Genomic DNA, 21,876 nt, shown 5'->3' with positions numbered 1-21,876 from the left:
TTTGTTTATCATGAAAGATTTTTATTTCGTTGTCATACCTGAAGCTTAATTTTGCTGGATACAGAATTCTTGGTTGGCATCTATTGTCTTTCAGTGTTTGAAATACATTGTTCCATGACCTTCTTGCTTTCAGTGTCTGTGATGAAAAATCCGTTGTTAACCGTATTGGTTTACCCCTAAATGTAATCTGCCTCTTTTCTCTTGTAGCTTTTAATATTTTCTCTTTGTTCTGCATATTGGATATCTTCATAACAATGTGTCTTGGCGTTGGTCTACTGTGATTTTGTGTGCTCGGTGTCCTGTATGCATCTTCAATTTGTATATCTGTTTCCTTTTTTATTTCTGGAAAGTTTTCTGTAATTATTTCATTCAGCAGGTTTCTCATTCCCTTGGTTTGAATCTCTGTACCTTCTTCTATCCCGATGACTCGTAAGTTTGGTTTCTTCATGTTATCCCATAACTCTTGGATGTTTTTCTCGTGATTTTTTACCAGCCTTTCTGAGCTGGCTAGACTCTTTTCAAGATGGTATATTTTGTCTTCATTATCTGACGTTCTGGTTTCTACTTGCTCCACTCTGTTAGTGATACTCTCGATTGAGTTTTTAATTTGGTTTATCGTTTCCTTCATTTCTAGAATTATTGTTTGATTATTTTTTATAATCTCTATCTCCTGATAAAGATGCTTAACTTCTTCTTTTATCTGTTTATGAAATTCATTCTCAATGTGTTCTTTCGCAGCTTGAATTTGCTGTCTTGTATCCTCTTTAAGGTTCCATTCCATCTGTCTAAGGTGTTCCTTTAGTTCTTTATATGACCATTTTTCTGATGACTCTAGGTCCTCCTGAATATTTAGGCTGTCCTGCATTGTTTGTACTCCTTTTCTTCCTTGTTTTTTGAAGCTGCTCATGTTACTTCTTGTTCTGTTTGACTGCTGAGTTACTGTTTACTCCTATAAATTAATTTGATGCTTGGGAGGAAAGGTATTTGAAGGGAAGGGAAGAAGTCTCTAAAGAGAATGAGAGTAGGCAAGTAGAATTCAAGGAAAGGGGGGATAAGAAAAATGAAAAGACTAAAGAAGAAAAAAATAGGAACTAAAAAAGAAAAAAGTTTAAAAAAAATAAAATAAAATAATAATAATAATTAAAAAAATTTAAATTAAAATTAGTAGAAAAAAAATTAAAAAAATATTTTGTAAAAAAAAATTAGTAAAACAACAAGAAAGAAAAAAGTGAAAATGAAAGAAAAACCCAAATCAAAAAAAAGAGAAAAGAAAAAGAAAAAAAAGAAAAAAAAAACCTAATAAATTCCGTCTTAGAGTTTGATTAACTTCTCTTCCAGTAGGTGGCACTGTGCCCACCAGGTCAAGTTTCTCCTGTCAATACGCGGGAACCAATCACTGTGCAGCAGCTCCTCCCAGACTGGGCGAGTCTCCAATCCTGAGTGTCTAGGGCCTCCTCTTGTGTCTAGTCACTTCCCACTTTTCCTCTAGCCAGGCCCCTCTCACGGGTGCCACTCACCACAATACTGGCTACACGCCAGGTCTGCTGCTCCCGGGAGCCCTGTTTTCATGAACGACTGGGCACACTCTTCCAGTTTGCCATTCCCTCAGACCCTAAGTTTGTAGAGCTTGGGGCTGAGAATCCTCAGCGGATTTTAATTGCCCTCCGGTATCCACTTCCCCGTAGCTGGTGCAAGAGACCTCAGCAGTCAGCCCTGGTGGGAGCGGTAGTTCCGCTCCGGGGGACCCGCACCACCTCTGATTCCCTCGGGCTGGCTGTAGCACTCACGGGAGAGCTGGGAGGGGCCCTTACGGGAGAGCTGGGAGGGGCCCTTAAGGTTTTCCCGATGTGTGGAGAGGGAAGGCTTTGGGATCACACACCTGTCTGCTGGTTTCAACGAATTTATCTCCTCCGAAGCAGTCTGATGACGTCGTTTCCCTTTGCCGGGCGACCAATTCAACGGGTGTGTCCTTCTCTCCCAAGCCCCGTTTCAAACCTGTGGCCACTACTTATGAAGGCTCGGTAGGCATTTACCTTCGTATGATGAGAAGGGCTGACCAGTTGTTTCAGCCGGATGAATTAATGCCGAGTCATAGCTGTTTGTCTGCGGGAAGCAGGTGACCAGGAGTTTGAATTCAGCGGATCAGGGCTCAGTGCGTGTTCTCGGATCACTTGGATTTTAAATTGTCACTCATCTTATCAGCTGTTTCATTTAATTCGGCAGCTCATTCTCGCGATGAAGAGTCTGCTCTATGGTGCTCCGCGGGAGGCGGTGGCGGCTGCGGCGGCGGCAGCAGCGGCCTTCGGGACCCCCGGGGAGGGGGTGCGGGTTGCGGGAGGGGAGGTGGCGCCTCGGGGCCGCGCGGGGTGGGGGAAAGAAATTGAGATCTAGATTTAGAGACTGAGCTTGGGAGGAGAGACAGCTGGGGAGAAGCAAGGCGGACAGGCGGAGAGGAGAAGGAGATGGGGCCGATAGAGCCGTGCAGCTGGGGCTGCAGCCTTACTGCTCGCGCTGAAGTCGTGATGGACTCCCTCCACCTTGGCTGGATTAGTGGCGGATTCACTCCACCTAGGCCCCTTTCTTGACATGGTGCTGTGTTTTTGTCGACAGATCTCCTTTAATGATCTTTACCTCATCTTTTCAGACACGGCGGCGCGAAGCACAGAGCGGCTTACTCACTTCCCGCCGTCATCTTGTGAAGGGCTGGGGTCAATCTCAGCGAGCACTTGGTCTCGCCCCAGTGCTAGCGGGCGGGTGCCGTGCGGGAGCCGCGCGGGAGCGGCGCAGCGACGGCGGCGGCAGTGGTGGCGGTGGTTGCGATTCTTAGCCATTGAGACGCCTCTGCGGCAGCTGGTGGCGCAGGTGGCTTGCGTGGACACGAGCGGAGGCGGCCGGCCAGCCACCGCAGCCTCAGCGCCCCCATTAATTTCTTTAAACATGTCTAAAACTCCATAGTACACAAGTACTGCCTGTAGTCAGAATAAGTAGTTTGTCATACAAAATAATTTTTCAAATGTAGATGGAAGCTACTATGATTGAAATGAAATTATTTTTCCAAAAATTACAAAATTCCAGTGTAGTTCAGATAGAGTATTTGCCTAGCATTCATAAGGCCCTGGGTTCAATCCCCCATACCACCCCAAAAATATGTTTAGAATTCATAGTAGTTTTACAATCTATTTTCTCAATTATCAGATTAAAAAGCAATTACTCTCATGTAACTGCAGCAGAATATCTTAAATCAACATATAGTGAGTGACAGCTACCAACTATTGAATTCTTATTATGCTTAAGGAATTATGTTAAGCACCTAATCATAATCTTTTTTTAAATTTTCACAGCAATTCATTGTAATATTAAGAAATCACAAATTATTGGATTTAGCCAGGTGATTCTCCCAAGGTCAGACTTCACAAAAAGTAGGTTAGAATTCTCAAGGAGGACAAACACAACCTTGCTGTCGACAGTTGGATCAACTCCGTTGGTACAAAATAGGAGCAACATGATCTCTCCAGCACTGCAAGATGTAGTGTAGCATCTCTATGCTGGAGCAGCTCCTGCAGGCCCAGGAGAACTGTAAATACCAGAAATGTTGCAAGCCAGTTGTTAAAATAGGCTCATTTGAACTTGGCCATGGATTATTTTCACCATGGAAATCAGCAAAGGCTTCATATCTCCTGCTTCCCACTGCCCAGGAGAACCAGTTACCAGCACAACACTGGGTGCAGAAAAAGATTACAAGAATTATTCCACTTTCCCTTTGCTTCATATGGGTGGGAATAATTTGTCTACTCAAAAGCCTCTTACAAGGGGTCACAGGCACACCTGAAAAGTAAAGGAAGGTTTCTTTTTGTACAAATTCAGGATCTCACCTCTGTATTCTGGTAATATAGAGGACTTTGCAAACATACATTTGCCTGTTCATAATGTCCACCATCCAACCCCCAAACCCATAGAGTATGATCGAACTTTATTCCTCTCTAAGGCATCCAGTTTCCAAATAACCTTGGACCATCAAATCTACACTCAGAGACTATGTTTTAAGAATTTTTACTGCTCCATTTTTTTTTTACTGAGTCAGAAGAGGGTTTTGCCTCAATCATAAAACTCTTGCTAAGGATCAGAGTGCAGAGTAAATATTACAGGTTTTTCACTTTCTCTGCCACACATTTGGCTTCATGGCTGCCTTCTCATCTCCTGAGGAGTGGCAGAAGAGTGGGAAATGACCTGCCAAGGTACCTCTGCAACACCAGCATTTCAAACCCACAGAAGGTCCTCCTTGGCTCACCCCAGCCCTTTCTATGGACATGCTCATTGTCAAAAGGATACCCTTTCACTATGGCTTCCCACTATAATGCATTTTGGAGAATTGTTTTGGTTTTCAAATGAAGCACACCATATGCTCATTCATCCAGATGAAGGGACGTGCAGATCACAGCTCAGCAGGCTGGATGCATTTAGCAAGATCCGTCCTGTCCATCAATAGCCCCCAAATCTACTCTCTCTGGTAGTTTTTAATGCATGAACTATTTTTTTCATGAATAATAAGAGTAGGTTCAGCATGAACAAAAGCTGCAGAGAGCCAGCTCCTCATCAGTGAGCAACGTTCTTCAGTAGCTTCAGTGTCAAAGAGCAACTCACATACAAGAGCAAAAAATAGACACTGTGGAAGTTGAAATGTTTATGAAAAGAGAGAACAGAACAAATGACTGCTATTTAAAAAACGATTAAATGAGGGTGAAGAAGCAGTCAATTTCTCCTTAAAACATGCTTTCAATAAATACGACTTTGATTTGAGAACCCACCACAAATTTCTCTTTAACCCACAAATTTGTAACTTCAGCAATAATTCCCTTTTATGATTTAAAAACTAATTTTAACCCAACTTCATCCATGGTTATCCATGAATTATCCCTCTGTAACAACTAGAAAACAGACCCAAGTTTATCAAACAAATGTTTTCAGATGCTGACAGGCATCTCAGGGATTAGGTCAAGTCCTGTCAGAAAAGGAAAACAAACCAGAGGAGACCCTACAATTGACCCAGATTAACCCAGAGGGCTTCCTGGGGGTGTTTAAGGTAGAAATGAAGCAGAGCACAGGGGGTCTCAGTGAGGTCAGGAGACTGAGATGAGAGACAAGGGGGAAGAGTCTGAAAGTCGAGGGGAAAAGAGAAAGCTATAGAAAGTTCCAGAAATCAACCTAAGCATCCCCTTAAATCTGGTTGAATATTAAGGTATACATGTGCAGGGCAGACCATACGAAACTGGGCAAAGAAGGACCCACAGGGGGTAGAAAAGCCACCAGAGCAGTAAGACACTGAGACCCTCGAGTTCTGACCAGTCATAGAGAGTCTGTCTGCACCTCCAGGGCACTCAGAGGAGACCCAGAAAGGGGTCTGCCTCAAAGTCTCTAAGTTGGATGTGTGCATATGATGTTATTTGAAGGTAGACTGCACTAAGCTACAGAGGCTCAGTGTAAATCCCAGAGTAGTCATTTAAAAATATATAAAGAGACATAGCTAAAAACCAGTGGAGGAAGTAAAATAATGGAAAATAAATAGGTCTAAAATCAGTCTTAATTGGAAAAAAATGAAATGGTTTTCTGGGACAAGAAGAAAAGTGATAGTAAGATGATAGGCAAACTCAGGAACACCAAAAATTACCTAGCGTAGCAATGAACTAAATATGCAAATTGAATGCAGAGATTATCAGGCTAGATTAAAAACAACAAGATCCAATTTTGAGATACAGAAATGCAGGTAGGATAAAAGTGAATGTTATATTATGTAGCACTAATCATAAGAAAACTGGAATGATACCAGAGAAAGTAGAGTTTAGGAAAAGGATTTTATTAACATAAAATAAAGATGACATTTTATATGATAATAGGGTCAATCCATTAAATATATGGAATCATATTAATTGTTGATGAAAATAATTATAAACCTTCAAAGAAGCAAAAACTAACAGACATGGAGAAATTGCTGAGTCTACAATTAAATTAGTGACTTCAATTCTTCTTTTCAGTAATTGATAAAAGATGAAATAGAAAATCAGTAAGGATTCGAGCATGCCTATCAACCAGCTTGACCAAATTGACATTTACGGATCATTAACCCAATAACATTCTTGACAAGGGTGTGTGAAATATTTAGCAAATAAATCATCTTTCTAGACCACAGAAACCTATTAAGTTTGAATGATTAAAGTTATTCAAAGCATATTATCTGATCAAAATAACATTAAACTAGAAATCAATAACAATACATCTATAAATCCAAATAGTTGGAAATGAATCAAAAATACTTTTACAACCCATGTACTAAAAAAATAAGTCACAAGAGTGATAAAAAAGTATTTAAATTAAATTTTATTGAAAAGACAGCATGTCAGAATTTGTGAAATTAACTAAGTAGAGGGAAATTCATAGTTTAAAACTTGGCAGAAGAAGAAACAAAAGGCTAAAAACAGTAAGACAGGAAGCCAAATTATCCCTGTCTGTGGATGATTTATACTATGTGTAGGAAAACCCAAAGAGTCCACCAAGTGACTATTAGAACTAATAAATGAATGAAAATTCATAAAGTTGTGGGATACAACATCAGCATACAAAAAACAGTAGCTGGACAGGGGATGTAGTTCAGTGAAAGAGGGTTTTCTTAGCATGATTGAGGCCTGTGGACAAACCCTAGCACTGCAAAAATAAAACAAAGCAAACATCAGTAGCACCTTTATGCACCAGTAACTGCTGACGAAAAACACTGAAAAAGATACAAAAAATGGAAAGGCCTCCCATAGTCATGGGTTGGAAGAATTAATATTGTTTAAATGTTCATATTATTCCCAGCAATTTACAGATTCAGTGCAATCCCCATGAAAATACCAATAGTGTTCTTCACAAATCTAGGAAAAAACATGTCCTAAAACTCGATGAAAGTATGTGCATACACACACACACACACACACACACACACACATTCTCACACATTCACCAAATAGCCAAAGCATTCTTGAACAAAAAGAACAAATCTGGAGTCATTATAATAACATATTTCAAGAAGTACTGCAGAGCCACAATAACCAAAATAGTGTAGTACTGGCATAAAAATCAACACATAGACCTCTGGAAGAGAAAGAGAGAGCATAGAAAGAAATCATGCATCCTCAGCCAACTTTGGAGGAAAAAACAGCATCTAAACAAAAGCTGCTGGAATAACTGAACATCTACACGTGGAGAACTGAAACTTGACCCCTATCTCACTCTGTACAAAAGTCAACCCAAAATATATAAAATGCCTAAATGTAAGGCATGAAACTACTAGAAGAACACATAGGAAAAATACTTTAAGATACTGATATCGGGAATAATTTTTTTTGCTATAACCCCAAAAGCAGAGGAAATGCAAAAAATAAGCAAATCAAAGAGAAGCTTCTGCACAGCCAAGGGACTAATCATCCAAGTAAAGAAACAGCCAGCAGACCAGGAGAAAGTATTCACCATCTATTCATTTGACAGAGGACTAATATCCAAAATATACAGGGTATTCAAAAAATAATTCAATTAGAAAATGTGCATGTGATCTCAATAGACACTTCTCAAAAGAAAAATCTTCAAAACCTTTAGATATCAGGCAAATGCAAACCGAGACTACAATGAGATATAATTTCACCCCCTTAGAATTCTATCATCTAAAAATAAATAAATAGCAAGCCAATTACAAATGCAGACAAGGGTGTATAGAAAAAGCAACTTTCATACCTTTTTTGATAAGAATCTGAATTATTACATCTACTATGGAGGACAGTATGGAAGTTCTTTTAAAAAATTAAAAGTAGATCTTCCACATGATTCAGCTATCCTACTTCTGAGTATATAGCCAAAGGAAATGAAATCATTCTACCAAAGATGCCTACATGTATTGCAGCACCATTCACAATAGCTAAGCTATGGAATTGGCCTAGGTCCCTGTCAGCAGTTGAATAGATAAAGAGTACATTATGTTGAGCAAAATAAATTAGACACAGAAAGACAAATACCACGTGTTCTTTCTCATATGTGGAACTTAATGTAGAATAGCTAGAGTCTGGGAAGGGTAGTGGGTAATAGGATGGGTAGAACAAGACTGGATTTGATCTGTGATTAATCTGTAAAATTAATGCATATTCATAAAAAAACCATCAACTTTTTGGAGGCAGACACCAGAGATTGAACTCAGGGACACTCAACCCTGAGCCCTATTTTGTATTTTATTTAGAGATAAGATTCTCCCTGAGTTGCTTAGTGCCTCAACGTTGCTGAGGCTTGCTTTGAACTCTCGATCCTCCTGTCTCAGCCTCCCAAGCCACTGGAATTATAGGTGTATACCACCAACCTGGAAAATATTTTTTAAATAAAAATGTCACAAATCTATCCCATACTGTTATCTAATGAATTTACACCCTGTACCTCAGTTTTCCGATAGCACAGATGATCAGGGTAATAGTCATTAAGCATACAATGTAAGTGTCAAGAATATGACATTTAGAGTCTGAAATGAATTGGTAAGCCCACTAGGCACTAATTAGAAGATTATAGGCCAATTTAAAACAAAAAAAAACCCAAGGTTTAAATTAATCATGTGCATCCATTTTAAAAATTTAGGTAGAGTAAACCCATGATAAGTTGAGGTAAAAAAAATCATTAGAAAATCAAAGCAGAAATTATTATAGTAGAAAACAGAAAAAATGAATAGACCCAACTATTTCTTTAATAAAAGCAACATTCGTTTTAGAATCTCTAGCTACACTGACCAAAAGGAGATAAAACACAAATTACCACCTTCAAAAACAAAGGAGAGGACATCATTAGAGATTTTGCAAAATTTAAAATTATAAATATTAAAGGATACAAACAATATTATGCCAATAAGTGCAATAACTTAAATGAAAAGGACATAATTCTTAAAAGCACAAATTACCTTATGAAAACCCTGGCAAAAGAGAGAAGAGAGTTTTTTTTTTTCAAACTCAGTTAATGAGTCCAGAACAACTATAATACTAAAAGTAGACAAAGATATTACAGAGGAAAGAAAAATACAGTACAGATCAATATTTCTTGTTAAATAGACACAAAATTCTTTAACAAAATAACAGCTTAATTCAATAAGATGTAACAAGTATATTTTGATGAAGGAATCTCAGGAAAAGCAATATGATTTAAAAATCCAAAAACTAATCAATACAATTTGCCACATTCACAGAATAAAAGCCCCAAATCATTATAATTGTCTGCACAAAATGCTCAAAAAACAATTTAAAAATCCAATTCCTATATGATTTTAAAAATCAGAAAACTAAAAATAAATGGAAGTTTCCTGAAAATAAAAAAGAGGTCTATGAAAACCTTCAACATGTAATTAGCAAGAAGAAACTGAAAAATAAAATTTTAAGTCATAGCATTTATAATAGCCTCAAAATTCAAAGCCCTTTGAAATAAACATAACTATATTTGCATTTGTATGATAGCTCTACATTGAAAACTACATAGCACTTCTGAGAAAAATTTTCAACCTTAACAAATGGAGAACTATACCAGGTTCATGGATTTGATGACAATATTATTTTAAGTGGTCAATTCTGTCCCAACTAATCACTAATTTCAATGACGTCTTAAAGTATCAGGAGGGTCTTTTGCAGAAACTAACCAGATAATTTTCTACAATCTCTGTGGAAATGTAAATATCTAAAATAGAAAATTGAAAAAAAAATAAGGAGGATATCACCATCTAATTTTCTGATAAAACTACAGTAATAAAGTGTATACTATTGGCAGTTATTAGAAAACTATATCAATTAAATATAAGAAAAAGTCCAAAATAGACAAAATCTTCTAGAAAAGATTGATTTTGGCAATGAAGTCACAGTGATTCCATATGTAAAGGAAAGTCTTTTTATCTAATGCTACTAGAAAAACTGTACATCCATATGGGAAAAATAATCCTCAATCCCTATTCTAATTCACATGTGAACGTAACTTAGGGTAGATCATAGACCTAAATAAAGTCATCTATAAAGCTTCTGGAAATAAGAGTAGGAAAATATTGTAAATCTGAGGCTGCCAAAGATTTCTTATGAAGGATCCAGAAAACAATAATCACAAAAGGAAAAAATACATAAAATGGACTTAAGTTAAAATTTTGCTTGTCAAAAGGCATAATTAAAAAGAAAAAGAAAGCTACAGTGTGTGAGAAAATATTTACAATGCATATATTGTCCAAGGACCTTTATTCAGAAAAGACAAACAGCCCAATAAACAAGGGGCAGCATACTTTACCAGGTACTTACAAAACATACACAAGTGCACAATAAACTCATGAGAACATGCCTGACACCATTTATTAACAGAGAATGCAAATAAAAGGCACAATGAGATAACCAAACACCCCCCAGAATGGATAAATTAAAAAAAAACCTGAAAGTATGAAATGTTGGAAAAGATGAAGAGATGCTGAAATTCTCCTATACTAGTGGTAGAGGAATAAAATACAAACAATTTAGAAGCTTATCTGGTAATTTCTCATAAAATTAAACATGCCTCTCAATGATATATCTGCCTTTTCTTTTTATCTAAAGAAATGAAAATCTATGTTTTTATTAATCTCACATTAGAGTGTGTTAGATTTGGATGTGAGGTATCTCCAAAGCTCCTGTGTTAGTGCAGGGATGTTCAGAAGTGAAATAACTGGTTGTGAGGGCTGTCACCTCATCAGGCCAGCCTAATTTGAATGGATTTAGTGGGTGGTAACCATAGGAGGTGGATCATTGGAGGTGTGTCCTGGAAGAATTTATGTTCCCTGTGGTCCCTTCCCCTCTCTACTGCCAGAAGGGAGTGGCTTCCTTCTAACACACCCTTCCACCATGATGTTCTGCCTCCCCTTAGACCACAGCAATTCAGCCAATCATGGACTAAATCTCTGAAATAATGAGCTAAAATAAACTTTCCTTCCTTTGAATTGTTCTTCTCAGGTATTTTAGTCACAGCAATGAAAATCTGACTGATATAGAGTGTTCAAAACAGCTTTGTTAATAATATCCCCAGAATGGAAATAACCAAAATGTCCACCAATAAGAGGATAAACCAATTGTTACATATTGATAAAAGGAAGTGCTATTCAGTAATGAAAATGTTCAAACTACTGATGCAAAATATATGGATAAAGCTCAAGAAAAATCAAATACAAAATTTTATATACCATGCAATTCTACTACAAGTAGTTCTAAACAGGACAAAATTAATCTAGGATGATGAGAATTAGAGTGTGGCATTGTGAATGGGCCATGAAATGCCCAAAAAAGGGGAACAAAGACATTTTGAAAGTGAGGATGATGTCCTGAATCTTACTGGAATGTGTATTTATCATCATTTACTGTACACATGAAATCCATATGTCTGTAGGGCGCAAATTATGCCTCAAAGATCTAACCCCACTAAAATTCTTGAACACCATGGGGTGCAAAGATAACATGGAAAATATGTGGACAAATAATCCAGATGGCACACATACTCTGGTCTCGGGTTTATATGAGGAACAAAGATTTAAACAACTCAGAATGATGCAACTCAAATTAGCACTTTGTAGATTAAAGACAGAGTGATTTTTGGAAAGCGATCTAAAGAACTTATTAATTCAACTTAGGATAATATAGACAATTTTTATTTCAAGTAAATAAATGAATCCAGCACTTAGACCATGTACTAGGAATACCAAAAATGAATGTATTTTGTTAATAGTAATAGAGAAGAGCAGTAAGCATCTAAATTTTACAGACACTGAGCTAATCCCACTAAAACATCTCACTGCAGCACCATAGTTACAAGCCAAGTAGATCTGGGTTCAAGTTCAGAACCCATTACTTACTAAATGTATACAACCTTGGCAAAAATACTAAACTTCCATAAACTTCAAATTCACCCTTGTAAAGCAATAATATTATTAATTGTACTGAATGTTTGTAAGAATTAAATAAAATAGAAAAAAAATCAAGACATGGCTCAAGTCCTGAAGAATTCACCAGGGGTGACTGATAACAAACATTTTTACTATAATGTATGCAACAGTGTATCACTGGTGCTATGAGGATACAAAGAGGAAGAGACAAGATGACTTCCTTAGGAAGATAGATAGCTTACTTTAGAAAGATGTCTCAGTGGGATCTTGAAGAACAACAGTTATTCAGGCGAGCTGGAGAACATATAAACTACAGTTAAAGGAAACATCATACACATCATTTCCAAGGCAAACACTTAGAAATCATAATCGCTGGAAGGCAAAGTAGCAGAACCCAAGGCAGATACGGCAGGAGAGACTCCAAGGGACCAGATTTTATGAAGGTGTTATACTGCCATGAAGAAGTTTGACCTTAAATTTGTGGGCTCCCTCATTGAAGAGTTCAAAGTAACAACAATTTTGCTTTTTAGGAACACAGATGGATCCAAGGAATTTCATTTGGAAACAAAGTTTTGTATTTGACAGAGTAGTTAGGAGGTTTTCACAAATTTCAGGCAAGAAAACATAAAACATGTTCTAGGGCAACCGTGGAAGGATGGAGATGGTGACGCAGTTCTGCACAATTCCAAGGAAGTGACATTGGCAAGGAAATGAGGGGAACAGAGGGAGCACCCAGGTTTTTTTTTTTTTTTTTTGCAGGTGTTGATGGTGTTATAGAATCACAGAAGGGGAACAGCTTGGACTTGAGCATATTAATCACAGGTAGCTGCAGGAATCCCAAGGAAGTATGCATGGCCACTGGGTTTGCCTCTGAATCAGAGAAGGGAGCTAAGGAAAAGCAATGTCAACTGTGAAGCCACCAAGTGGGAGACAGCAGATCTGTTAAAATAGGTAACTGGAGTTTTATTGAACCATGAAGAATGAAATTGCATCTTTTACAGGAAAATGGATGGAACTTGAGGCCATTCTGTTAAGTGAAATCAGTCAAACTCAGAAGGTCAAGGGCCATATGTTTTCTCATATGCAGAAGCTAGAAAGGAAAAAGGAAGAGAAAGGTGTGTGTGGGGGAGCCTAAGAGGGTCTTGTCAGTGGTAATAAGTTGGGTGGGTCTTCATTCTTAGTCATTGGCAACTACAGGACGTCAACTAGGAGAGAAGGTGAATATCTGGTTATTTATTTCAGAAATAATTCTAATTTTCCTGTGAAAGAAAAGAAATGGAATCGATGCCAACAGAGCATTTGTCACATAGTACATAGTATTAGAGCCTAGGTGGAGAGCCTGAACTAGGGGCCCAGGATGTTGAAATGGCATGTTCCTTACCCTGAAGAGTAGACCGTGGCTTGTGTTACAGTGACTAAGGCACCTGAGCTGAACCTGGTATAGGAGGGTGAAAGCCATCTGTGTGCACAGCTCTTAAGTCTACTGACCGCCTCTGTCCATGGGATTCAGACCAGACTGCTGACCTCCTCCATCCATGGGACTTAAGTCTTTGTTTCAGGAAATCTTGTCCGGGGTTGGGGGAAAATCCCACCAACCAAAATTTCCACCAAAAAATTTATAAGTGAGTCTCTTCACCAGGGAAAACAGCCTATTTACCAAACAAAAAGTTTGCTTATCAAGACTTCCTTCAGGAGAATTTATGCTGTCTCAATTAGCTACTATCTTTAGGAACCCACATTGACATACTTGAATGTAGGAAAGAGCCACAATTCTGAATAGTCTCCCTTGACTTCCAATTGTGAAACCCTAAGACTCCGGCAGGCTGATGTCCTCCCTTGCTGTGACAAGTTCAGCTTAAGTTTGCTTTAGTTCAGTAGAGAGAAGATCATGGGAACAGTGTGGGACACACTGATTCAAAAGCTCTCAGAAATATCAGCAAGCTCTTGAACATCTGCATCTAAGTAAGGAGAAGATGGAGGCCAAGATGTATCTTTGCAAAGCCTTTCAATAAGTCATGATCATATCATTTAGATGGACAAAATACGCACTCAAGTCAACATGTTATTGACCAGTGATGATGCCATTGGTTCTGTAGCCACCTCCCTCAGATTTCACTGCCACCTCTTCCCACTGTTCATCCTTATGATCATCCCAAGATCTCTCTCAAATCTAGGACTTGACTTGTGTTGCTTTCTCTGCCCGAAATGATTTTCCCCTCCTTCCCGCTATGAAATTTCTCAGGGTAGCAACTCCTTTGAGCTTGTGAAATCATTTGGGAGACTTACTCAATTCCCAACGTGGACCCTTGGCCCTTGCTCTCCAATCCATTCGCCCTGCTTGCTTAGTATCCCTTAAAGAGACTTACCTTAAAGACAGCGATCACTACATACACTTTGATGCCACTCCCAATCCCTAGCTTATTTCTGGATGTGTAAGCATTTGATGCATAAATCTAAACTAATGTAAACTCAGGGTAAGGGGAAATGGACGGTACCATTTTTGAAAAAGAAACATGTTTACCTACAATTAGATGACTAATAAGCTTAATTGTGAATTTGTTTTAGGCTAGATTAAAGAGTGAGAGAAAGAATGGCAAGAAAATCAGACAGTCTGTTTGAGCTAAAGATCTAAAAGATTTAATTTTTTATGTTTGTTTCTGAAATGTGTAAATAGAATTTTTACATCAGAAATAATATGTGTATGTCTGGAATCACATATACACTTAAATACTGCTGGGGAACAGAGACCCAAATATTAATGTAGTAATCTTAGGGCAAAGAAGGCAAGAGAAGGGATTATAGGTGTTTATTCCTCTTCATTTTGATTTCATTTACATATTTAAATTTTATTCTAAAGCCAACAAGTACTTGTTGGGTTATAAAACAATGATGAACAGAATAAAAATTGTGAGTGTTCCTGCTGAATCTTTATTTAGTGTGCCTTGAAAGACTCTGGTCTGATCATTGACAACCTATCCTCAAAAAAAAAAAAAAAAAAAGAGTGAAAGAGAACAAAAGTGACAACTTTCCTTCTATGCCATCTTTGTTGGTCCCATGATTTAGATTTTTCTTTAGCTGAAAAATGATAATGAATTAGGCAAAACAATCAACTGTGCTTGGTAAGAGATGGTCTTGTGCAGATATCTACAAAGCATCACCACAGAATCAAAGATGCAAGCTCCGGAGGCTTTCCTTCCATTAGCTATTCTTACTCTGCCCATTGATGTCTTCCTGCCAGAAAGACAGTGCACAAGGTCGTAGAAAACTCTCCTCATCTCCTGTCCTGAGCTATGAGCATACAAAAGCAAAGACTTTGCACAGTTTAGACAACACCTGTTACAGGGAATAAGCAATCATTACAGACATTGTGCAGAGAACGTGGAAGGAGGTAAGGATTATTTTCAAGTTCTGCACACACACAAAAAGAACAAAGAGATCTGGCACTATGGATGACTTTTGCACACATTTTACCTCATTTGGTCTGAGAGCAATTACACACAGAAAACTGGAAATTTACCTCCATTGCTGGTAAAGGCATATTCACAGAGTCACTATGCTGATGGGGAAGACGTGGCAGTGGAACCAACTAAAAGGATAAGAATGGAGGTCAGAAAAGTGAGCTCATGGCTTCTTTATTTTAAAAATGTTTGAATTAAAGCATTAATTATAGTTACATGTAACAGTGTGGTTCATTTTAACAACAATACATGCATGGCATATAATTTGCTCCATTTTGGTCCCCAGTGCTTCCCCTTTCTCTCCTCCTGGTCCTCTTTTCTTTACTCTGCTGGTCTTCTTTCCATTTGTTTCAAATGGGTGCTTTATAGGTTCACATAAGGTAGAATGCACTGTGATATATGCACACATCATAATTTGGTCTATCTCATTCCACAGGCCCTCCCTTTCCCTGTGCCTCCTCTCACCTCCTCGATCCCCTTCCTCTATTCCACTGATCTCCCCTCTATTTTTGTGGGCTCTACCCTACTGTCTGCCTTATTTTGCTCTAGCTTCCACATATGAGGGAAAACATTCAACCCCTGACTTTTTGATGCTGGCATATTTCACTTAGCATGACGATCTGCAGTTCCATCCATCTACCAGCCAATGCCACCTTTCCATTCTTCTTTATGCCTGAATAAAACTCCTTTCTGTATATACACCATATTTTCTTTACCCATTTGTCTACTGATGGGCACTTAAGCTGGTTCTGTTACTTGGCTATTGTGAATTTCACTGCACAGTTATGTGGCTGCATTCCTACAGCATGCTGATTTTAGTTCTTTTGGATAAATACCAAGGACTGGAATGCTTGAATCATATAGTGGTCCTATTCCTAGTCACTTGAGGAATCACCCATTTTCCAAAGTGTTGTACTAATTTGCAGTCCCAACAACAATGTCTGAGTTTTCCATTTTTTCCCCACAATATAACAAGTATTTATTATTATTTGTATTCTTGATGATTGACATTCTAAATAGAGTGAGATGAAATTGCAATTTAGTTTTGATTTGCCTTTCCCTAATTGCTAGAGATGTTGGATATTTTTCCATATATTTGTTAGTCATTTGAGAAATGTCTATTTAGTTGTTTTTCCCCTTTTTCATTGGAGATTTTATATTTTTGGGGAAAGGGATTTTTCTGGGTTATTTATTCTGGATTATTAATCCTCTGATGGAAAATTAATAAGCAAAAATTTTTCTCCCATTCCGTAGGCTCTCTCTTCACAATCTTAATTATTTCTATTATAATGCCAAAGCTTTTTAATTTGATGCCATTGCATTTATTGATTCTTGGTTTTATTTTTTGAGCTTTCAGGGTTTTCTTAAGGAAGTTGGTGCCTATGCCAGCATGTTTTCTCCTAGTAATTACAAAGTTTCTGGTCTAATTCTTAGGTCAATAATGCACTTTGATTTGATTTTTGTGCAGGGAAAGAGGGTAGGGATCTACTTTCATTCTCCTACACATGAATTTCCAGTTTTCCCAGCACCATTTGTTAAAAAGGTTGTCTTTCTCCAACATACATTTTTTTGGCTACTTTGTCAAGTATCAGATGATTGCATTTTTGCAGGTTTGTCTCTGTGTCTTCCATTCTATTCCACTGGTCTTTATATCTCTTTCTGATGCCAATACCATGTTTTTTGTTACTACAGCTCTGTACTGCAATTTGAGATCAGGTATTGTGATGCCTCCAGTTTTGCTCTTCTTCTTCAGTATTTCTTTGCCTATTCTGGGTCTCTTATTTTTCCAAATTAATTTAAGACCACTTTTCCCCCTAGTTCTGTGAAGAATGTCACTGCTATTTTGATGGGGATTGTGTGGAATCCATGGGTTGATTTTGGTACTATGGCCATTCTAACAATATTAATTCTGCCTATCTAAGAACATGGGAGGTCTTTCCATCTTCTAAGGTATTCTTCAATTTCTTTCTTCATTGTAGAAGTCTTTCACCTCCTTGGTTATATTTATTCCCAAGGTGGTTTTTGTTTATTTGTTTTGTTTTGGTTTTGGCTACTGTGCATAGGATAGTTTCCCTGATTTCTTTCTTAGCAGAATCACTATTGGGGTGTAGGAAAGCTATTAATCTTGTATCCTACTAATTTGCTGAATTCATTTATCAGCTCCAGAAGTCTTCTGATGGAACTTTTGGATCTTCTAGAGATAAGATCATGTAATTAGCAAACAGAGATCATTTGACTTCTTCTTTTCCCATTTGTATCCCTTTAATTTCTTTTTCTTGCCTGATTGCTCTGGCTAGAGTTTTAAGGACTATGTTGAATAAGAGTGGTGAAAGTGGGCATCCTTATGTTGCTTCTGATTTTAGAAAAAAAATGCATTTAGTTTTTGCCACAGTCCGGCTGCAGCAAAATAACCGGGGGGTGACGAGCAACTTGTGTACATTGATACAGCAGGAGTGGGAGCCGTTTATAGTAGGATGGGAGGGGTATATATACATTCCACATAGCTTATCTTAATTAACATAAACTAGATACAGCAGTCAACCAATAAGGAATCTCCACACTTAATGGCTCACTGGCGTTACTTCACAAACCACTCCCTCTGCAAAATGCCAGGCGCCATCTTGACTTGTTTACAGACTCTAACAAGTTTTGCTCCATTAAGTACATTGTTGGCCTTTGGTTTGTCATATATCTCTATGACAATGTTGAGGTGAGTTCTTCCCATTTTTTAACTATTCCTTAAAAGAGAGAGATTGGAATTTGAGCATAGCACATCCCGTGTGGGCATTCTGGTTATCTATTTATTTTCTGTGTTTAGTTCATGGATTTCCAGCTGTAGTTAATTTCCATACTGTGGGTTTAATGTTCCCACTATTCCTCTTGTTATCTTGTAAAGAACAACCCTCCATGCAGTTTCACAAATATTTGTGAGCTTGGTGGGCTCTAACTAGCAATCACAGTAGAAATCCAAGCACACTACTCACTGAAGCTGTAATGTGACACAGATGTGAACTGACTCTTTTGAGCAAGGCTGGTTGGTCAGTTCCTTGTTCTGTCTGTGAACTAGAATTCTTTTGCTGGAGATATAGATCCAGTTGCTAATTATGATGACTGAACCCACTGACTATTCTCAAATGTCTTAAATCAGTGACACAAACCAGAAATCATTTTGATGGGGTAGGTTCTTGGTGAACAAGTAAAACCCATGTTTTAATTAAATTTGATAATGTTGGATTTACAATTTAATAATATCAGCATCATCCAGTAAGCAAAGTAGGTCAGTAAAACAAGACAATTTTTTTAGCTACTAATCTCCATAGGCACATTCATCCAAATAGACATGTGCTTGTCTATCTTTTCTTATGATTGGCACATCCATCAAATAGATGTGTCAAAACCAACCTATGTGCACACACAATGAAAACTTGGGCTTTTGCCCCTTCATCCAAATATCTCCCCTCAGAGCCTCTTTTCACCACCCAATCTCTTTTATATACAGAGCTCCTTTACAAGCTAAAAATATGTTCTCTAATGGGAATTATCTTGTACCAGCCTGACTAATTCCAAAGAAGAATCTATAATCCTTTAATCACTTTAAGGAGCAAATTAGTATAGGCATTTGCAAATAAAAAGAAGAAAAAAACATTCTGCTGGCAGAATACATTAGGCTAGTGTCCTGCAGTTCTAAAAGGTCTACCAGAAATCCCACCAATGATGTGCAAGAGCAAAATCACTATTCCAAAACAGCCACATCACTCGGCACATTTGTTTATCTATTTTTTGAGTGACTTAACCATTAAAGTCAAATCAACAGAGAAAAATTAATGTGTATATAAATAAATTGGTATATTGGATATTGTGTTTATATTTCTTATGATCTATCTCTGTGTCTTCATGAATTTTTCTGTGTGTTATTCTGAGGACACAATCCTGTTTATTTGCAAAAGCATGTGCCTAAAACCATAAATAAAATAGAAAAGCAATTAGTAGAAAATTAGAAATAGATATTTATACTACATTGTAAATTTTAACTCTCTGTTTTATGTCAGTCTAGTTTGCCTTGTGGCAAAATAATCCATATTTAAACTTTACTGCAATATAAATGTTAGCAAAATGGACTGTCTGAGTCAATCAGTGTTTAGAAAAAAATTAATCAAATCCAATTCCTTTCTGTAATGAACTTCTTCACGCCCTGCTAGCTCAGGCATTCAGTTCTAAGTGAAGCTGAGCAGGTAATTGAAGAAGCCCAGGACTGCTAGAGTCATCTTCTCACTTTGTTTTGGAAAGACTTAGAGTTCAAAAGCTTGTGAAATATTAGCAAAGGGGGAAATTATACATTTGATAACTTCAGGAAAAGTTCACATGTCAAGTGTTTGGTTTGAAGTGCAACATAGCATAAAAAAAACTGGTATGCTGGTGAAAAATTAATAGACCAAAAAATACATTTCAGTAAATTTTGGAAGACTCACATAAACAGTTTGGTGCAATCCAGATTTGATCAGCCTGAGGCCTACAGGTGTCACCTGCGTCACTTGGAAAAGTGTTTACATAAGCTTTAGACTGTAAGCTTGGCTCTGTTGCATACTATATCCGTCCCCTTGGTGATCATTTGATGTCTCTGCCCCTCCATTTCTTTATCTATAAAATGGGAGGGACTATGTACAAAGTATAGGTTCTTATAAACATCAAACAAGTATTGACGCCTAGCCAGGTGAACAGATGCAATCACAGACACATTCTCAAACATACACTGTTTCCATGATGGATGACACTCCTGTACCTGGTGATTTCTGGCATTCGAGAATCATCACTGAACCCTAAGTGTTGTCAGGCCCCTTCAGCCTTCCCTCTGTTCACCTTCCAGGACCAGCTCTCCAAGTTCCGTTCCTTCAATAAAAGCCTTTTATGGGGGGAGGCTGCCACCATCCTGTCCACCCCTTAGATTCTCAACACGTCAATGTTGTGGGTAAGCAAATGGACAGAGAAAAGTGAAAGATGAGGCGGGAAAAACTGTAAAGTGCTAGTCACTCTCCAAGTCCATTCAGACAGCTGTGCAGAAAGACACCTCTACATTTCTACATCCAATTACCCAGAATCAGCCTACGGCCAACAGCATACCTCTCTCTCTCTCTCTCTCTCTCTCTCTCTCTCTCTCTCTCTCGGTCTCTCTCTCTCTCTCTCTCTCTCTCTCTCACACACACACACACACACACACACACACACACACGATCCCAGGCATCTTCTAAGATTGGAATTTTTAGCCCAGGATAATCAGGGGGTTCTTTGAACTTGGATGGGAAAAAAAATATTGCATCTTCATTCTCACAGATATCTAAGGAAAATGTAGCATTTCCTTTATTTATTAGCATAGTATTAATAGTAGTATTTCTGCCTGTGTCACTTTATAATTGTTGCACATATGGTTTAATGTTCATGGCCACTTAGCAAATAAGAAAACTGCTAGACCCACCGCTGATCTTATTAATTAATGCTTCTATAGAAACTATATATTTTTTTACAAATTTAGGGGTTTTCTTGATGTGTGTGTTACCAAGTAACTTGGCTCCTTTTTACTCTATGCCTTTCGCCTGATGGATATAAGCATTACTAGGTATCTAGTTGTTCTTACATTTAAATACTGTGTCATTTTTGCACACCTGGGTGTCCGTCCATTACAACATCATGTGCTAACATCAAGATGGTGACAGTGGCCCCTACTTGTCACCACACCCAAGCTCATCTCTGACAATGGCAATTGTTGTTAGGGATGAGAGTAAATGAATAATAGAAATATTGCCTCTTCAAAGCCTCACCCTTCCATCTTAGAGGAATATTTTCCTAGGGAAGAAGAGAGGTCTGTGCAAACCTGGGACACAACCAGATGTGCTACGACTGGTGTCTGAAGTGTAAAGGGCCAAGAGCATAATAGGAGCCCTTCCCGTGAAGGCACAGCTCTCCTAGCGTCAGTGTGCTCTACTTATTGACAAGAAATGCCGTGAATGGTGCCATGCAGCCATCTGGCGCTCTGGCCCAAACGTGTGCTTAGGTGCCACTTCCAAAGGCTACACAAACAGAGTGATTTCCCTTTGTTTTCAGCACATGATAACAGCTGCATGCTGTCACCATGGCTTTTAGGAACAAATCTCTGTGCTTTTTTAAAAACAGAGCATCCTAAAGGGATGATTCCCAATATGTTGCAAACTGCCTCAAAGCATTATTAATATTCTTTATGTCCAAAGTGCAACTTCTAAGAAGGCTTGGAATGAATTCACACAGATAGTTACTGAAGCAAAATGAAAATGTCCCGTTGTGCTCACTAAAAGCCTGCTAACATAAGATTGATATTATGAGCCTTCCAGCAGGACCCAGGACAGTTTTCTCAACAAGAACCCTTTACCTGTGGAGCTCAGGTACTCTGCCAAATATTAATCCAGCCAGCTCACAGATGTGACCCAAGTCTAGGGTGTTCTGAGAGATGAAGCCAACAAT

Source organism: Spermophilus citellus, assembly GCF_964194105.1.
Source record: "Spermophilus citellus genome assembly, chromosome: 7".
Lineage (NCBI taxonomy): Eukaryota > Metazoa > Chordata > Mammalia > Rodentia > Sciuridae > Spermophilus > Spermophilus citellus.
The sequence above is the reverse complement of the archived record's forward strand: the minus strand, read 5'-3'. Positions refer to the sequence as shown.